This window comes from Anabrus simplex, chromosome 7 (assembly GCF_040414725.1).
Source record: "Anabrus simplex isolate iqAnaSimp1 chromosome 7, ASM4041472v1, whole genome shotgun sequence".
NCBI classification, from domain to species: domain Eukaryota; kingdom Metazoa; phylum Arthropoda; class Insecta; order Orthoptera; family Tettigoniidae; genus Anabrus; species Anabrus simplex.
Window position 1 is genome coordinate 291,107,757 of NC_090271.1, and position 16,136 is coordinate 291,123,892.

A 16,136-nucleotide genomic window follows, 5' to 3' on the forward strand; every position below is an offset into this window, starting at 1 on the left:
TCGAGAGATCCGAAGTTAATCATGATCTTGAAGATAAAAGACGAAAGTCAGATGCATATGGTGAAGTTGTAGAACACGTTGAGGATATGAAGTTGGTGAATAGAAGTTGAAGAACAGTTTCAAATAGGATCACTATGGACCATCTCAAAATTTGAAGTGATGTTCAAATGCTGTAAATTGTGAGTTTGTAGATATTCTAGTTGAAAAAGCATATAAAAGTGGAATCTGTAAAAGGAAGCAAGAAACGTAGAGTTAATTGTGTGAAAAGATATTTGAAAATATTGAAGTAGAATCATGTGCACTTACCATTTGACGGTGACAAAGATAGCTTGTAACGTTATGAGTTAGAAGTATTTGCAACAGTAGACTTCTTGCTACGTGTGTTATAACTGAAGGTTTGTGCTGGAGGGGGATCTGTTTGCGTTGACGTAACTATTGGAGGGGGGCTGCTATTGGTGGGAGGGAAGGAAGAGAGTGTATTACTGCGTGTGTTGTAACGGTGTAAGGCTATTGGAGGGAGCGATGTTACGGTGGGTGTGGCTATGGGTTTATTGGTTGTATTTGAATTAGAGGTACTAGCGGCGGGGGGAAGGGAGGGGGGTATATTAGCTGTAGGGGAGGTGGGAACGCTAATTGATGTGAGGTTGAAGATTTTTAAGAGTATGTTGGTGAGGGAAGTTGATTCTCGTAATAAAATAAGAATCTGTTCATACAAGGGGCTTTTTTTATCAATAGTGTCATTTAGGTTCTTATCTTTATTAAAATGTTGGTCGAGGAAAATAAATAAGTTTTCATATTCTGTCATGAGTTTGCTTTTATTGACTCTTTTTAGGATATGGAGGTCTTGTTCTATTGTGGTGAATTTATGCCCTGTGTCCCTCCTGTGGTTAGCCATTGCGGAGAATTTGTTGTGTCTTTGGGCATTGTAATGCTCGGCATATCTGGTGGAGAAGCTGCGGCCAGTTTGGCCAACATAAGAAAAATTACATGTAGAGCATTTCAATCTGTATATTCCTGATCCAGAGTAACTATTGTCTGTGATGTTAATAGTATTGTTGATAGGGATATTAGTATACATGTTGGTGATGTCAAAAGAACATAAAACATGGTTTGATTGTAGACTGAACTTATTTAGGGAACCCCATAAAGAACTCGATCGAACCTTGTAATTCCCTAAATAAGTTCAGTCTACAACCAAACCACGTTTTATGTTCTTTTGACATCACCAACATGTATACTAATATCCCTATCAACAATACTATTAACATCATAAAAAACAATCTGTTGAAACATAGCACATTGAGTAAAATCAAAATTGATGAATGGTTAAAATTACTTAATTTTGTTTTAGACAACAACTATTTTACCTTCAATAAGAAAATTTACAAACAAGAAGGTCTAGCGATGGGAGACCCGTTATCTGGAATACTAGCCGATATATACTTAGATAATCTCGAACATAGTAAGATTATTAATAACATCAACGGACTCTGTCTTTGGCATCGCTATGTTGATGATATCATAGCTATCATTGATAAACAAATCAACAACAGCAATAACATACTATCATTTCTCAACAACTTAGATAATAATATTAAATTCACTAAAGAAGATGAGTTCAATAACTCTTTGAAATTCTTAGATATCAAAATCACACGAGCATTGAACAAATTCGACTTCCAAATATACAGAAAACCCACCTTTTCTCCAACAACCATAAAAAATGATTCTTTACATCCCAACTCACATAAAAAAGCCACTTATCACAGTTTAATATATAGAGTATTAAAGATCCCTATGTCCTCTATTAATTTAAAGAAAGAATTACTATTCATTAAGGAAATAGCTAAATTCAATGGATTTAACACGAGTATGATTGATAAAATCATCATTAAACCAAACTGAAACTAACTACCAATTTAACTCCATTGAAACCCGTCAAACCAAAATGCGCTAAATTCACGTTCACTAACCATAGCATTTATCCGATAACCAATTCATTAATGAAGCACGAAATAAAAATAGCCTACACAACAAAAAACACTAATCGTAATTTATTCTTCAATCACAACTCTATTAACATCACAGACAATAGTTACTCTGGATCAGGAATATACAGATTGAAATGCTCTATATGTAATTTTTCTTATGTTGGCCAAACTGGCCGCAGCTTCTCCACCAGATACGCCGAGCATTACAATGCCCAAAGACACAACAAATTCTCCGCAATGGCTAACCACAGGAGGGACACAGGGCATAAATTCACCACAATAGAACAAGACCTCCATATCCTAAAAAGAGTCAATAAAAGCAAACTCATGACAGAATATGAAAACTTATTTATTTTCCTCGACCAACATTTTAATAAAGATAAGAACCTAAATGACACTATTGATAAAAAAAGCCCCTTGTATGAACAGTTTCTTATTTTATTACGAGAATCAACTTCCCTCACCAACATACTCTTAAAAGTCTTCAACCTCACATAAATTAGCGTTCCCACCTCCCCTACAGCTAATATACCCCCCTCCCTTCCCCCCGCCGCTAGTACCTCTAATTCAAATACAACCAATAAACCCATAGCCACACCCACCGTAACATCGCTCCCTCCAATAGCCTTACACCGTTACAACACGCGCAGTAATACACTCTCTTCCTTCCCTCCCACCAATAGCAGCCCCCCCTCCAATAGTTACGTCAACGCAAACAGATCCCCCTCGAGCACAAACCTTCAGTTATAACACACGTAGCAAGAAGTCTACTGTTGCAAATACTTCTAACTCATAACGTTACGAGCTATCTTTGTCACCGTCAAATGGTAAGTGCACATGATTCTACTTCAATATTTTCAAATATCTTTTCACACAATTAACTCTACGTTTCTTGCTTCCTTTTACAGATTCCACTTTTATATGCTTTTTCAACTAGAATATCTACAAACTCACAATTTACAGCATTTGAACATCACTTCAAATTTTGAGATGGTCCATAGTGATCCTATTTGAAACTGTTCTTCAACTTCTATTCACCAACTTCATATCCTCAACGTGTTCTACAACTTCACCATATGCATCTGACTTTCGTCTTTTATCTTCAAGATCATGATTAACTTCGGATCTCTCGAATAACTTTGACTTTTATTCTCTCTTCTTTACTTTGATTATATACGATTTTTCGCCATCGTCTAATTATAACTGCCATACTATCAACTTTACTTTTATGCAATCTTACTACTTGTTGCATAACAATCTGTTGTTTTATCCATTGCACTTATTTTAGCAGCCTTCTAATGTTAATTTTGTTAATACTTCCACTATTATATCTCATCACACTGTATTTTCAAACCATCATTGTTATTTTTAATGTTATTTTACTTCAAATCTCTTCAAGATTTAAAATTCATTTCATTACTACATGTTATTTAGACGCTTATTTTTAATTTAAGGTTAAGACTATGGCTGATGATGCCTTCAGGGAAGGCGAAACATGTACCACTATTCGTTAACAAATTTATGTAAATCATCCAAGACGATTTTGTATTGATTAGGTGGTCTAATAAATAACTTAATGTTATTATTTCAATTAAATGGTATGTTCCGAGCTGTCAGAGGAGAGATGGCGTGGGAGGACATCAGTAGACGAATAAGTTTGAGTGGTGTGTTTAAAAGTAGGAAAGATCACAATATGAAGATAAAGTTGGAATTCAAGAGGACAAATTGGGGCAAATATTCGTTTATAGGAAGGGGAGTTAGGGATTGGAATAACTTACCAAGGGATATGTTCAATAATTTTCCAATTTCTTTGCGATCATTTAAGAAAAGGCTAGGAAAACAACAGATAGGGAATCTGCCACCTGGGTGACTGCCCTCAATGCAGATCAGTAGTGATTGATTGATTGATTGATTGATTGATTGATTGATTGATTGATTGATTGATTGATTGATTGATTGATTGATTGATTGATTGATTGATTGATTGATTGATTGAAGTAGGAGATAACTTAGATATGTTGTGTATGTTTTGATTCTATAAGTTGTTAGAATCAAAAGGTGTTAGGATGTTAGATGACAGGCTGTGTTTATTCTATGGATCTGGGAACTCTAAGATTTTATTCAAACCCCTGTTCTATTGCTTTTGCTAAAAGAAGTCGAGAAGACATGTAAAACAAGTGTCAATAAATATCTAATAGAAGAATAAAACGGGTAGTTTTGTTTCTGTCCTAACAGGTAGATTTACTAGAGTAGATTTACTAGTACGTTAAAGAACCCTTTTCCAGGGCAAGACTCTGCTATGTTGATATCTCCTGTGACATGGAGTAGTTGAGGGGATGATAAACATGTTGATAAAAAAATTTTCTAGTTGCTTTATGTCGCACCGACACAGATAGGTCTTATGGCGATGATGTGACAGGAAAGGCCTAGGAATGGGAAGGAAGCGGCCGTGGCCTTAATTAAGGTACAGCCCCCAGCATTTGCCTGGTGTGAAAATGAGAAACTATGGAAAACCATCTTCAGGGCTGCCGACAGTGGGGTTCGAACCCACTATCTCCCAGATGCGAGCTCACAGCTGCGTGCTCCTAACCGCTTGGCTAACTCGCCCAGTTTGTTAATTTTTAATAGAGCTTGTTGTATTCTTTCAACCCTGGAGTAAACGCAGAACAACAAATTTTAATATTTGTTAGTCACAGAAATGAAAATACAGTAGATGATTTTTAGTTGATTCGAATTTGAAGTCCATTTTTCTCCCACCTTAACAATTTTTGGTGAGCACAGGGTGATATTAATACATAGTTTTTTTCTTTTTTTTGCTAGTGGCTTTACGTTGCACTGACATAGATAGGTTTTATGGCGACGATGGAATAGGAAATCTCATAGCTGCGCGTTCCTTACCGCACGGCCAACTCGCCCGGTCATACTTAGTTTTAACACGTTGAAGATGACCCACATGGGGTGATGGACGCTCATACAAAATATAGTATGTCACCCCTCATGGGGTGACACGGTAGTATATCCAGGCCTCTCAACTTTAGGCTGTCGCACGAAACTAGCGTACCATTTGCTGTTGTATTGCATTGCTTGTTCACGTAAGGTGTTCATAGAGTGCAGCGCGGTGCCCGTTCCTTTCTCAGCACGCTGTGCATTGCGCAACAAACAGTGGAATTTCTCTTAAATACACAACCATCAGAATTCAATTAATGGCAAGGAAAATAATGTGGATTGGAGTCTATTATTGCTTTATTTTTACATACTGGTTGAGATTTAGCACTCAGATGAAATTGTTTCTGCAAACCTGAGAATGTTCCCCACTAATTGTCACTGGCTGGTGATTTGGTTGAATCATCGCCCGATTCAGCACCGGAATCTTTGCTAGTGTTCTCACTATACAAACTACTGTCGAATTCCGACTTGGAAAAGGTGGCATCTCATTGCAAATCCTAAAGGTCAACATCACTTGATTCAACACTCGAACCCTTTTCAACTTGTTCTTCTATCTCTCTATCAGTAATCATGGCTTACTCAACACAGAAACACATAACATGAATTAAATTCTTGTAATAAAACTGTAAATTACAAGGAACTCCTTGCAAGGCATGGAAACCAACAGCTCACAACACAGAGCACAGTGTTCCACAACAACAAAGGTAAAAAGGCCGTCACCCCTATAGGGGTGACGTAGACGTACGTTTTCTCTGTTGCATAGTCAACCTAATAACCATATGTCACCCCAATGGGGGCACACAAAAATAGTAACTTTGAACATAAATTATGTCTTTGATGATCATCTATGAATGAAATTACGAACATCCATAGCCCATAACAACCTGAAATATGTATATCGCATTTCAGCAGTTTACCAAAAAAGAAAGCTAATGTACACGTCGGTGCTAAAGTGTTCAGACATATTTTTTTGCAATAGCATTGTTAGAATCACTCTATTCATCTGAATGAAATGATACTTAATCCAAAACAACCAGCCAAAAATAAGCTTAAAATACACAAAGTACAGAAAATATGAACATTTCTCACCTTTTCTAAAAGTCTTTCTAGATGACATTAGCTTTTAAGGTGGCTCTGAAGTGTTTGTGATAAGTTACCAGCAGTAATCAGCAAGCATGTTGGGTGCTGATTTACCTCTCTCTCTTTCTATTGCCTTTCTATTTTTAATGTGTTTTGATAAAAACTTTCTCCATGCTCTTCGCTGATGTTACCGAAGTTTGATGGAAAGAAATCCAAGGGTGAATGGAGAAAATGAATCTGAACAGATATGTTGCATTGCTCCCTTATTACCTGGTTGATCTCAGCCACTGAGCGAGAGATCCCAATGGGCAATGTTCGTTCATGGCTTTCCAATTTTCTAGAGGCATTTAAGGGAAAAGGATGGAAGACCAAGCACAAAGAATAATTTTAAAACAACATTTCTGATATTTATTCACGTAAACACTTTTTGAAACAAAAATATTCTTGCTGGATGTAAAATTTATTACAATTTCATTGCGTAATGTCTTCCACTAGTGAATTTACATAAATCAAAATGATCTTCGTTGACGTAGACAACGGTTAGGCTCTGAAAGAAAATATAAACTTAGATTAGGCCTTTACTGCCTTTAAGAATTAAAATCAAAATATGGAATGAGCCTCCTATAACTCACATTAATATTTACAAAATCAGCTGGCAGTTATCTCATTTATTATAGAAGCAAAGTTGAACTTAAAAATTCCACTTATCCATTAAAGATTTAACACGTGGTCATTTTTAGCTAATGATCAGTTACATTACTTACAAGGTAGGTAACACTCGCTTATGAAATTGGTAGAAGTCCTAGTATTGAATATGAGTCAACTTCAAATTCACAGGTGATTAATTATTATTATTATTATTATTATTATTATCATCATTAATTGTCATTGTATTTTCTGATAACATTTACCTCTTATAATCACAGAATCGATATATTCCATTTGATAAATTCTCAATTTAATCGTGACTCACTTGATAAGTAAATAAATTATTTTATTATTATTATTATTATTATTATTATTATTATTATTATTATTATTATTATTATGTGTTACCTCCTTGGCTTACAAGTTAACTATGTCGTCTGTAGACATTTAATTTCTATCTGCACAGCATTTAAACTTTTTGATAATCAATTAGAAATCGATTGAAAATTAATTATAAATCAATTGAAAATTAATTTTAAATCACGTGTGATCAATTGAAAATTCGTTAATAAATCACTTATAAATCATGTGCCTTTGCTGATTTTTAACTAAATGATCTTTTGACTAAATCAGCTTTAAAAGAAAATAAATTCAAATCTAGTCTTATTTGGACTTATACTCAACAAATTTTTCCTGAAAGTACAATTCAATTAATTCAACACTGTGGCAAAACAATGCTGGTCACACCAGGCAAATGCTGGAACTGTACCTTAATTAAGGCCACGGGCGCTTCCTTCCAACTCCTAGGCCTTTCCTATCCCATCGTCGCGATAAGACCTATCTGTGTCGGTGCGACGTAAAGCCCCTAGCAAAAAAAAAAAAAAAACAAACAAAAAAACGCTGGAATAGTCTGAGTCATCACGGTGGACGCATGACCAGATTAGAGCACAAGGTAAAAATGAACGCTTGAAAATATTTCTAACCACTTCATTCACTCATCTCATTCACACAAGGGTAACACAAATTTTATGTACATTATTTACATACGAATCCTGACTTAGTTAGTTATTCCATTATTTTTAAACATGGTCGGGTCAGTAAGATCAAGTAGATGAAATTATGTCAATTAGCATAATCAAATTAATTAGTGACCAGTGATCGAATTGGAGTTATCACTTTCATTGAAGCAATCATTTAAAAATGACGATGATCCATTTAAATTCCAGAAAATTATTCGAAGATTCCAATAGAATTAAATAATCATCACCATCACATGGGTTATCAAGTCGCAAATACATAGATCGTGAGCCTCAATTAATTTGTTATTATTCCCTACACTCATGAAATGCATTCAACATGTGCTCAACATTTATTACAACTCACTGTGTTCCAAAGACACAAAGCAAAGCAAAGTCACCTCCGTACAGGCCATGAAGGCCCTTGAAGGAGTGGAAGGTAAAGGCTTCCACCACTGTTAACCTTGGCACGTGATGAGGTAGAGTGGTTAGTTCTACGCCTGGCCGCCTTTGCCCCCAGGAATTAACATGGTACTCATTTTTGGTGTAGGCTGAGTGAACCTCATATGCACCTCCGGAAGTGGAAATCTCGTTTCTTAAATTTTACGATTTCCTGATGGGGATTTGAACCCACGTCCTTCCGGGCGAACCGAGCACGCCTTTACCGCCTCGGCCAGGCAGCCCCTCCCAAAGACACAAGCAACAAATTATTCAAATTATATCCCTCAGGATCACCAATATTCCAGGTGCAATTATTAACAGAGCACAGCAAATATCATATTCGAGAATATCTAATTCAGTTTATGGTTCACGACCATTAAATTACCCTTTTAACCCGGTCTCATACTTGAAAATTATTATTAATGATTACTAAGTCTATCAGTCCTCTTGAAATTTTCATAAAAATGATTGACACGATCCTAAAGAATTGTAAGTAAAGCATGGATGACACTCAATTCGACACTACTTCTCAAATTTTAGGTACGATTCCATATCACAATATTTCAAATATCACACGTAAATCAGGTAAAGTTTAATGCGAGATCAATGATTTTTACACATATAACTCCTGCACTTGAGAAACCATTCAAAAGATCAACTACAGAAACTACTCTAATATAGTTAAAAAATTTCAGTCACGCAGGTAACTCGTCTACCCCACCACCTTTAAGAATGGAGAAAGGAAATAAATCAAACTACAGTGAATACTAATAGACTACGATCTAGGGAAGAAAGATCACCTAGTTATTACATAGATCAGAAAGATATTATACAATAAATGGGTACTCAAATGTTAGCTGGTATTTGACTACTGGCTGAGGTTCAATTCATTCCGGCATTTCCCTCTCGTTCACCTTCTCCAAGCCAGAATCACCTTACATATTTAGCCACTCATGGAGACACAGCATTTGACGTCCCACGATGAAATTGTGGTGATTCTTGAAGAAAGAAGATTCATCTTGAGGTGGTCGATGATACGTTGAGCAGGTCTTCGCCATGTGGACATAGAATTAAGCTGTAACTAACACAACAGGCATTAAAATATGCACACACCAGTCGAAATGTTCACTAATCGCTTGGAGAAATGAACTGAATCCTCTAAATTTCCAGTACCACTCGGTGAAGTTTTACTTTGAATTGCTACAGTCACCAAGTAGCGTAGAAGATCTGTACCCTTTATTTACAATCGTATTTATGTGATTACCCCAATGAAGATCCCTCCTTATATTAACACCTAGATACTTACAATGATCCCCAAAAGGAACTTTTTAACCCCGTCAGGTTGTGAGTTTCACAAATAGGAAAAGTCCTCTCAGTTTTAATTACTGCATTGATGGGGTGAAAGTTCCTTTTGGGGATCATTGTAAGTATCTAGGTGTTAATATAAGGAGGGATCTTCATTGGGATAATAACATAAATGGGATTGTAAATAAAGGGTACAGATCTCTGCACATGGTTATGAGGGTGTTTAGGGGTTGTAGTAAGGATGTAAAGTAGAGGGCATATAAGTTTCTGGTAAGACCCCAACTAGAGTATGGTTCCAGTGTATGGGACCCTCACCAGGATTACCTGATTCAAGAACTGGAAAAAATCCAAAGAAAAGCAGCTCGATTTGTTCTGAGTGATTTCAGACAAAAGAGTAACATTACAAAAATGTTGCAAAGTTTGGGCTGGGAACAATTGAGAGAAAGAAGAAGAGCTGCTCGACTAAGTGGTATGTGAAAATTAAAACAAGAATAATAGTTAACACCACCTTTCCAATACTTATCTTTCCTTATATTTAGGAAATAAACATTACAACAGGCGTTGTAAGATGGGACATGTTTCGCTTAACAGTCGTAAGCATCATCAGCCGAAAATAAATCTTAGCCTAAAGTTAGGTCAGGGCCCCGAACCTAGTGTCCTTAACATATATGGCACCCTAAGAATCAACATTTATATTTAGAAAATCAAAATAGGCTTAAAACTAGTGTGAAAAAAACATAGAATGTTACAACATGGCTAAGAGAAAAAAAACACAATCATGTTGAGACAGAGGATAAGAACAGAAAGTACAATACAGAGCTGGTAGTGAAATAATTCAAATCATTAGGATATCATTGCTACAAGTCAGTCAATCAGAATCTTCAAACATGAAAACAAGAGTGAAAATATATAAGAGTGTTCATCGTGGCTGAGTTAGAAAAAAACACGTAATTGTGTTGCCAGAGGTTAAAAACATAAGGTACAACACAGAGCTGGCAGTGTAATAATCAAACTCATGGCTGCCAGTCTGATAATAAGAATGTTCATACATAACAAAAAATGATGGTTATATTCTTTTAAGTGAAGAAATAATTAAATCCCACTCTTGTATAGATACGTGAGAACGGGCAAGAGAAATCATATATTGTAGCAGACATGGAGTGGTAACACTTCAAACTGGATTGATCACGCCTGAAGCCGCTTCATTTTTGCTGGGAGTTCAAGACCAAAACGGAAAAAATAAGATGCCAAGTACATGAACTGAAATCTCTTATGTTGGATGAGCGTTGACCGGAGACATTAGCCGTTCGAGGGGGTCTGTTAAACGTATGCCCATTGCTGCGTGTGTTGTATCTGTGTGCTTGCAAGCTCATAAGCTTCTGATGTCCAATACGGTCTACAGTGAGATTTATTACTTATAAGTGGTATGTTCCGAGCTGTCAGCGGAGAGATGGCGTGCAATGACATTAGTAGACAAATAAGTTTGAGTGGCATTTATAAAAATAGGAAAGATCACAATATGAAGATAAAGTTGAAATTTAAGAGGACAAACTGGGGCAAATATTCATTTATAGGAAGGGGAGTTAGGGATCGGAATAACTTACCAAGGGAGATGTTCAATAAACTTCCAATTTCTTTGAAATCATTTAGGAAAAGGCTAGGAAAACAACAGATAGGGAATCTGCCACCTGGGCAACTGCCCTAAATGCGGATCAGTATTGATTGATATTGAAGATTATCGTCTGTAGGATTTAATTAAGCTCCACGTAACATCAGCAGCGCAGAATAAGTAAGAGTAAGTAAGTAAGAGAAAATTTTAATGTGCGCACAAAGTTTTGTACCTTTTGGCTCGGGGGGTGTGTCATTTTCCAAGACCACCAGTGTTTCTTTTAATTGGGTATGACTATTCCAGAAATTTGTAGGTTGCTGGCTTGCTGGTCGGCATGCGCGCTGTAGCCTCGAGGAACCTGTCCGTCACGTGACCTTCCCCTTCACTCGATCGAAGAACAGATCAATACTTGCTCCTTCTGAACTGGTAAAAACCAGCCTAACACGGCTTGCTGAATGACAAAATCCAGCTCTTGGCCAACAATAAATTTTCATTGTGGGCCTGGAGCAAATGTTCTAATTATGACCAAATTTGACAGGGACAGCATTGCATTATTTGGTAACCCCTTCAAAAACTCTTCCACCATATCTATGTAGTTGTGTGCTCTGGAGTTACCCAGAAATTTCACATATGCTATCATTTTACAGTTCCAGTTTCCTGGGTGATATTCATACTTAGTTTTAAGTCATATTTTTTGCAATAACATTGTTAGAATCACTCCATCCATCTGAATGAAATCGTACATAATCCAAAACAAGCAGCCAAAAATAAGCTTAAAATACACAAAGTGTGGAAAATATCAACATTTCTCGCCTTTTCAAAAAGTCTTTCTAGACGACATAAGCTGATAAGGTCTCGATGCCATATCAGTATGAAGTATTGATTGAACATCATCAGCTTTAATTTTGTTGGTACTTTGGGATCCCAGAGGAGTGTTGCTGGTAAAAGTGAGCGCTCTTCTATTCTCTCTATGTGCCATCTGTTTTATGGCTAGTGCGTCTCGAGAAATTACTGCCGAGGTATGTAAAGTTTTCCACACATTCCAGAGGATTGTTTCCTAGCATGATGTTTGGTGGTCAGCCCTCTCTGTTACTACCATCAATACTGGTTTGGATTCACTTATTTTCAGATTGAATTCCTGGAAAATCCTCCACTCATTGAATTTCAACTGTACTTGTTCCTCAGTTTCTCCTCAGATCATAACATCATCAGCAAAAGCCATTTGCATTTACTGTAGTTGACTACAGGTTTTCTTGATGTCCTTTATTATGTCATCCATGATGGTAATAAACAATAATGGGGATAGTGCACTGCATTGCTGGACTCCACTTTTAGTCTGGAACCAGGATGAAAGTCCATCACCCAATTGCACACAGCTGGTACAGTGCTCTACAGCATCTCACCAGTTACTCTGGCACATTCCTTTTCTCAGGCATTCTCTTATCTTCTCTCTTGCAATGCTGCCATATGCCTTCTCATTGTCAAGAAAAACTATGAACAGATCTTTGCCTTTTTAGAAAATCTCCAGGATTAGTGAGATGTTCTGAACAGTGGACAGTAAGCAGGTTCAGGATATGGGTGACATACAGCGATGCTGTAGTAGAAATAGCAAGGGAACGCTAGGAACAACTGTGTGTAAAGATGGGAAAAAATTAACACCTTGGTGGACATCGCAAACAACCGAGCTCATGCGCAGGAGGAAAATGATGTTGGTGAAGTTACACTTGAGGAAGTGGAAAGGTGGTAAATAAACTCCATTGTCATAAAGCAGCAGGAATAGATGAAATTAGATCTGAAGTGGTGAAGTGTATTGGAAAGGCAGCAGCTTTTAAACGTAAAAAGAAGGCGTATCAGAAATGGCTCCAAACAAGAGCTGATGCAGACAGGGAAATGTACGTAGATGAAAGGAACAGAGTGAAACAAATAGTTGTTGAATCCATAAGGAAGTCTTGGGAAAATTTTGGTAATAACCTGGAAAGGCTAGGTCAAGCAGCAGGGTAACCTTTCTGGACAGTAATAAAGAATCTTAGGAGGGGAGGGAAAAAGGAAATGAACAGTGTTTTGGGTAATTCAGGTGAAATCATAATAGATCCCAGGGAATCACTGGACATGTGGAAGGAATATTTTGAAAATCTTCTCAACTTAAAAGGAAATCTTCCTGATGACATCCCAAACAACCGAACTCATGGGCAGGTGGAAAATGATGTTGGTGAAATTACACTTGAGGAAGTGGAAAAGGTGGTAAGTAAACTCCATTGTCATAAAGCAGCAGGAATAGATGAAATTAGATCTGAAATGGTGAAGTATAGTGGAAAGGCAGGGATGAAATGGCTTCATAAAGTAATAAGATTAGCATGGAGTGTTGGTAAGGTACCTTCAGATTGGACAAAAGCCGTAATTGCACTTATCTAAGCAAGGGAACACGAAGGATTGCAGCAACTATCAAGGTATCTCATTGATTAGTATACCAGGCAATGTATTCACTGGCATCATGGAAGGGAGGCTGCAGTTAGTGGTTGAGAGGAAGTTAGATGAAAACCAGCGTGCTTTCAGACCACAGAGGGGCTGTCAGGATTAGAATTTCAGTATGCGCCAGGTAATTGAAAAGTGGCAGATAGGGATTCAGTTAGGTGGAAATGTGGTAAACAGTCTGGCGTATGCTGACGACTTGGTCTTAATGGCAGATTGTGCTGAAAGACTGCAGTCTAATATCTTAGAACTTGAAAATAGGTGCAATGAATATGGTATAAAAAATTAGCCTTTTGAAGACTAAATTGATGTCAGTAATTAAGAAATCCAAGAGATTTGAATGTTATATTAGTGATACAAAACTGGAACAAGTAGATAATTTCAAGTATTTAGGAAGCAAGATTGAATCAAGATGCATTTAAGCTAATGCAGTGAGCTCACAGTTACGATCAACACTATTCTGTAAGAAGGAAGTCAGCTCCTGGACAAAACTATCTCTACAGACCAACTTTGCTTTATGGGAGTGAAAGCTGGGTGGACTCAGGATATCTTATTCATAAGTTAGAAGTAACAGACATGAAAGTAGCAAGAATGATTGCTGGTACAAACAGGTGGGAACAGTGGAAGGAGGGTACTCGGAATGAGGAGATAAAGGCTATGTTAGGAATGAACTTGATGGATAAAGCAGTACGCATGAACCAGCTTCAGTGGTGGGGTTCATTTGAGGCGAATGGAGGAGGATAGGTTACCTAGGAAAATAATGGATTCTGTTATCGGGGGTAAGAGAAGTAGAAGGAGACCAAGACGGCAATTATTAGACTCAGTTTTTAGTGATTTAAAGATAAGAGGTATAGAACTAAATGAGGCCACAGCACTAGTTGCAAATAGAGGATTGTGGCAATGTTTAGTAAATTCACAGAGGCTTGCAGACTGAATGCTGAAAGGCATAACGGTCTATAATGATGTATGTAACATACGGATCTTGCTGTGGAACCACCTCGCATACCTCAGTTTACGCAGCTGCATTCCTTGGGATTCACTCTGTAGGTGAGACAGGTTTTCCACGCACTACAGTAGGTGTTTCCTTTCACAAATTATATCAAACAACTTATGCCATGATTATCCTCACTCTTGTCTAGAAAAAACAAAACTCAGAAAATGCTGGGACGTTTGTGAACATTTTTGAAGGGACATTTCTTTCTTGCTTTTTTTTTTTGCTTTACGTCATACCGACACAGATATGTCTTATGGCGACAATGGGATAGGAAAGGCTTAGGAATGGGAAGGAAGCGGCTGTGCCTTAATTAAGGTACAGCCCCAGCATTTACCTGGTGTGAAAATGGGAAACCACGGAAAACCATCTTCAGGGCTGCCGACAGTGGGGCTCGAACCCACTATCTCCCGATTACTGGATACTGGCTGCACTTAAGCGACTGCAGCTATCGAGCTCGGTCTTGCTATTTTAAAATGTAATACTTTAGAAACAATGCAGCAGTAAATCAAAATTGCAGCACAATTACTTCAGTTATCTTGCATTTTACTGTCAAAAAAGTCAAAATATTTTGTTTACTTAAAAAAGGATAACATTTTCTAGGAGCAACCTTGGTTGTAGAAATGCCTAGTTTGGACCAAAAAATACTCATTTCACTATGTTAATTAACAGTTAAAAACATTATCATGCCACCTAATAATGTAGAGACTGGGTCGCATATGTTTAAATCATAGTGTGTCCCTAAATTTTCTAACGAAACTTTAGAGCATCGTTCTGCAGTTCTTGTATTTGTGGGTTTATAATGTTGCCTCCCTTACTTTTATCTCACTTAGCCTTTAAAATTTGTCTATTAATATTAGGATGCCCATCTTCATAAGGTTCTTCATTAATCCCAGTTTTATATGCAATGTTGGTAAAATTATTTTAGCAGCATTAACAAGTAGTAGGTTTTTCACACTTTTTTTGTCCTACTACTACATTGTCCCATGTTGGCCTCCCTAATTTCATAATGATTTTGCTTATCTCGACTATCCCACTCACATGCATTACTCTTAGTATACCTATTACTTTTAGGTCTGCACAAATTTGCCAACCGTATTCTAGATATGTTCACGCCCTTTCGTTTTTTTTTCAGTCAGGAAATTACGAGCTTTTCATCCCATTTTGGCAGTGGGCTCGTCAGTTGGATTGCCACTCTCTCACTGCCATTGTCTTATGTACGAGGCTTGCAGTGGTGTCCCAACGGCGCACTAGCCGCCAGCATCCTTTCTCACTCTCGAGAATTACTTTCAATCAACAATGATCTGCATTTAGGGCTTTTCTCCTCTTCAATGTTAAAACAATCCGTGGCTTATCACACATTGTACCTTACACATTCACTGACTGAATGCAGAACTCCATCACCAAACTGCCAATAAATGTAATAGTAGGGCACCTATTCTAACATTGTTTCACCCAAAAACATTTTAAAATGAGTGTGCTTTCTGTCAGCTTCTTCAGTCACACCACCCCATTCATTGTCATGGGTAATTTACAGTTTTGTTTATTGGTAGGCTACAGAAAAGAGGATGAGAAAGGACAATATTTATTGTACCCCAGAAAAGAGGAACTACAGTATTATTCAGATGGCCAGATATGAA

At 37.2% G+C, this 16,136-nt stretch overlaps 1 protein-coding gene across 1 annotated transcript in view; it reads left to right on the top strand.

The window, feature by feature from the left end:
* The window catches only part of PCID2 (PCI domain-containing protein 2), a 218,880-nt gene that overhangs the window by 59,430 nt on the left and 143,314 nt on the right, over window positions 1–16,136 (top strand). The window lies entirely within an intron of this gene.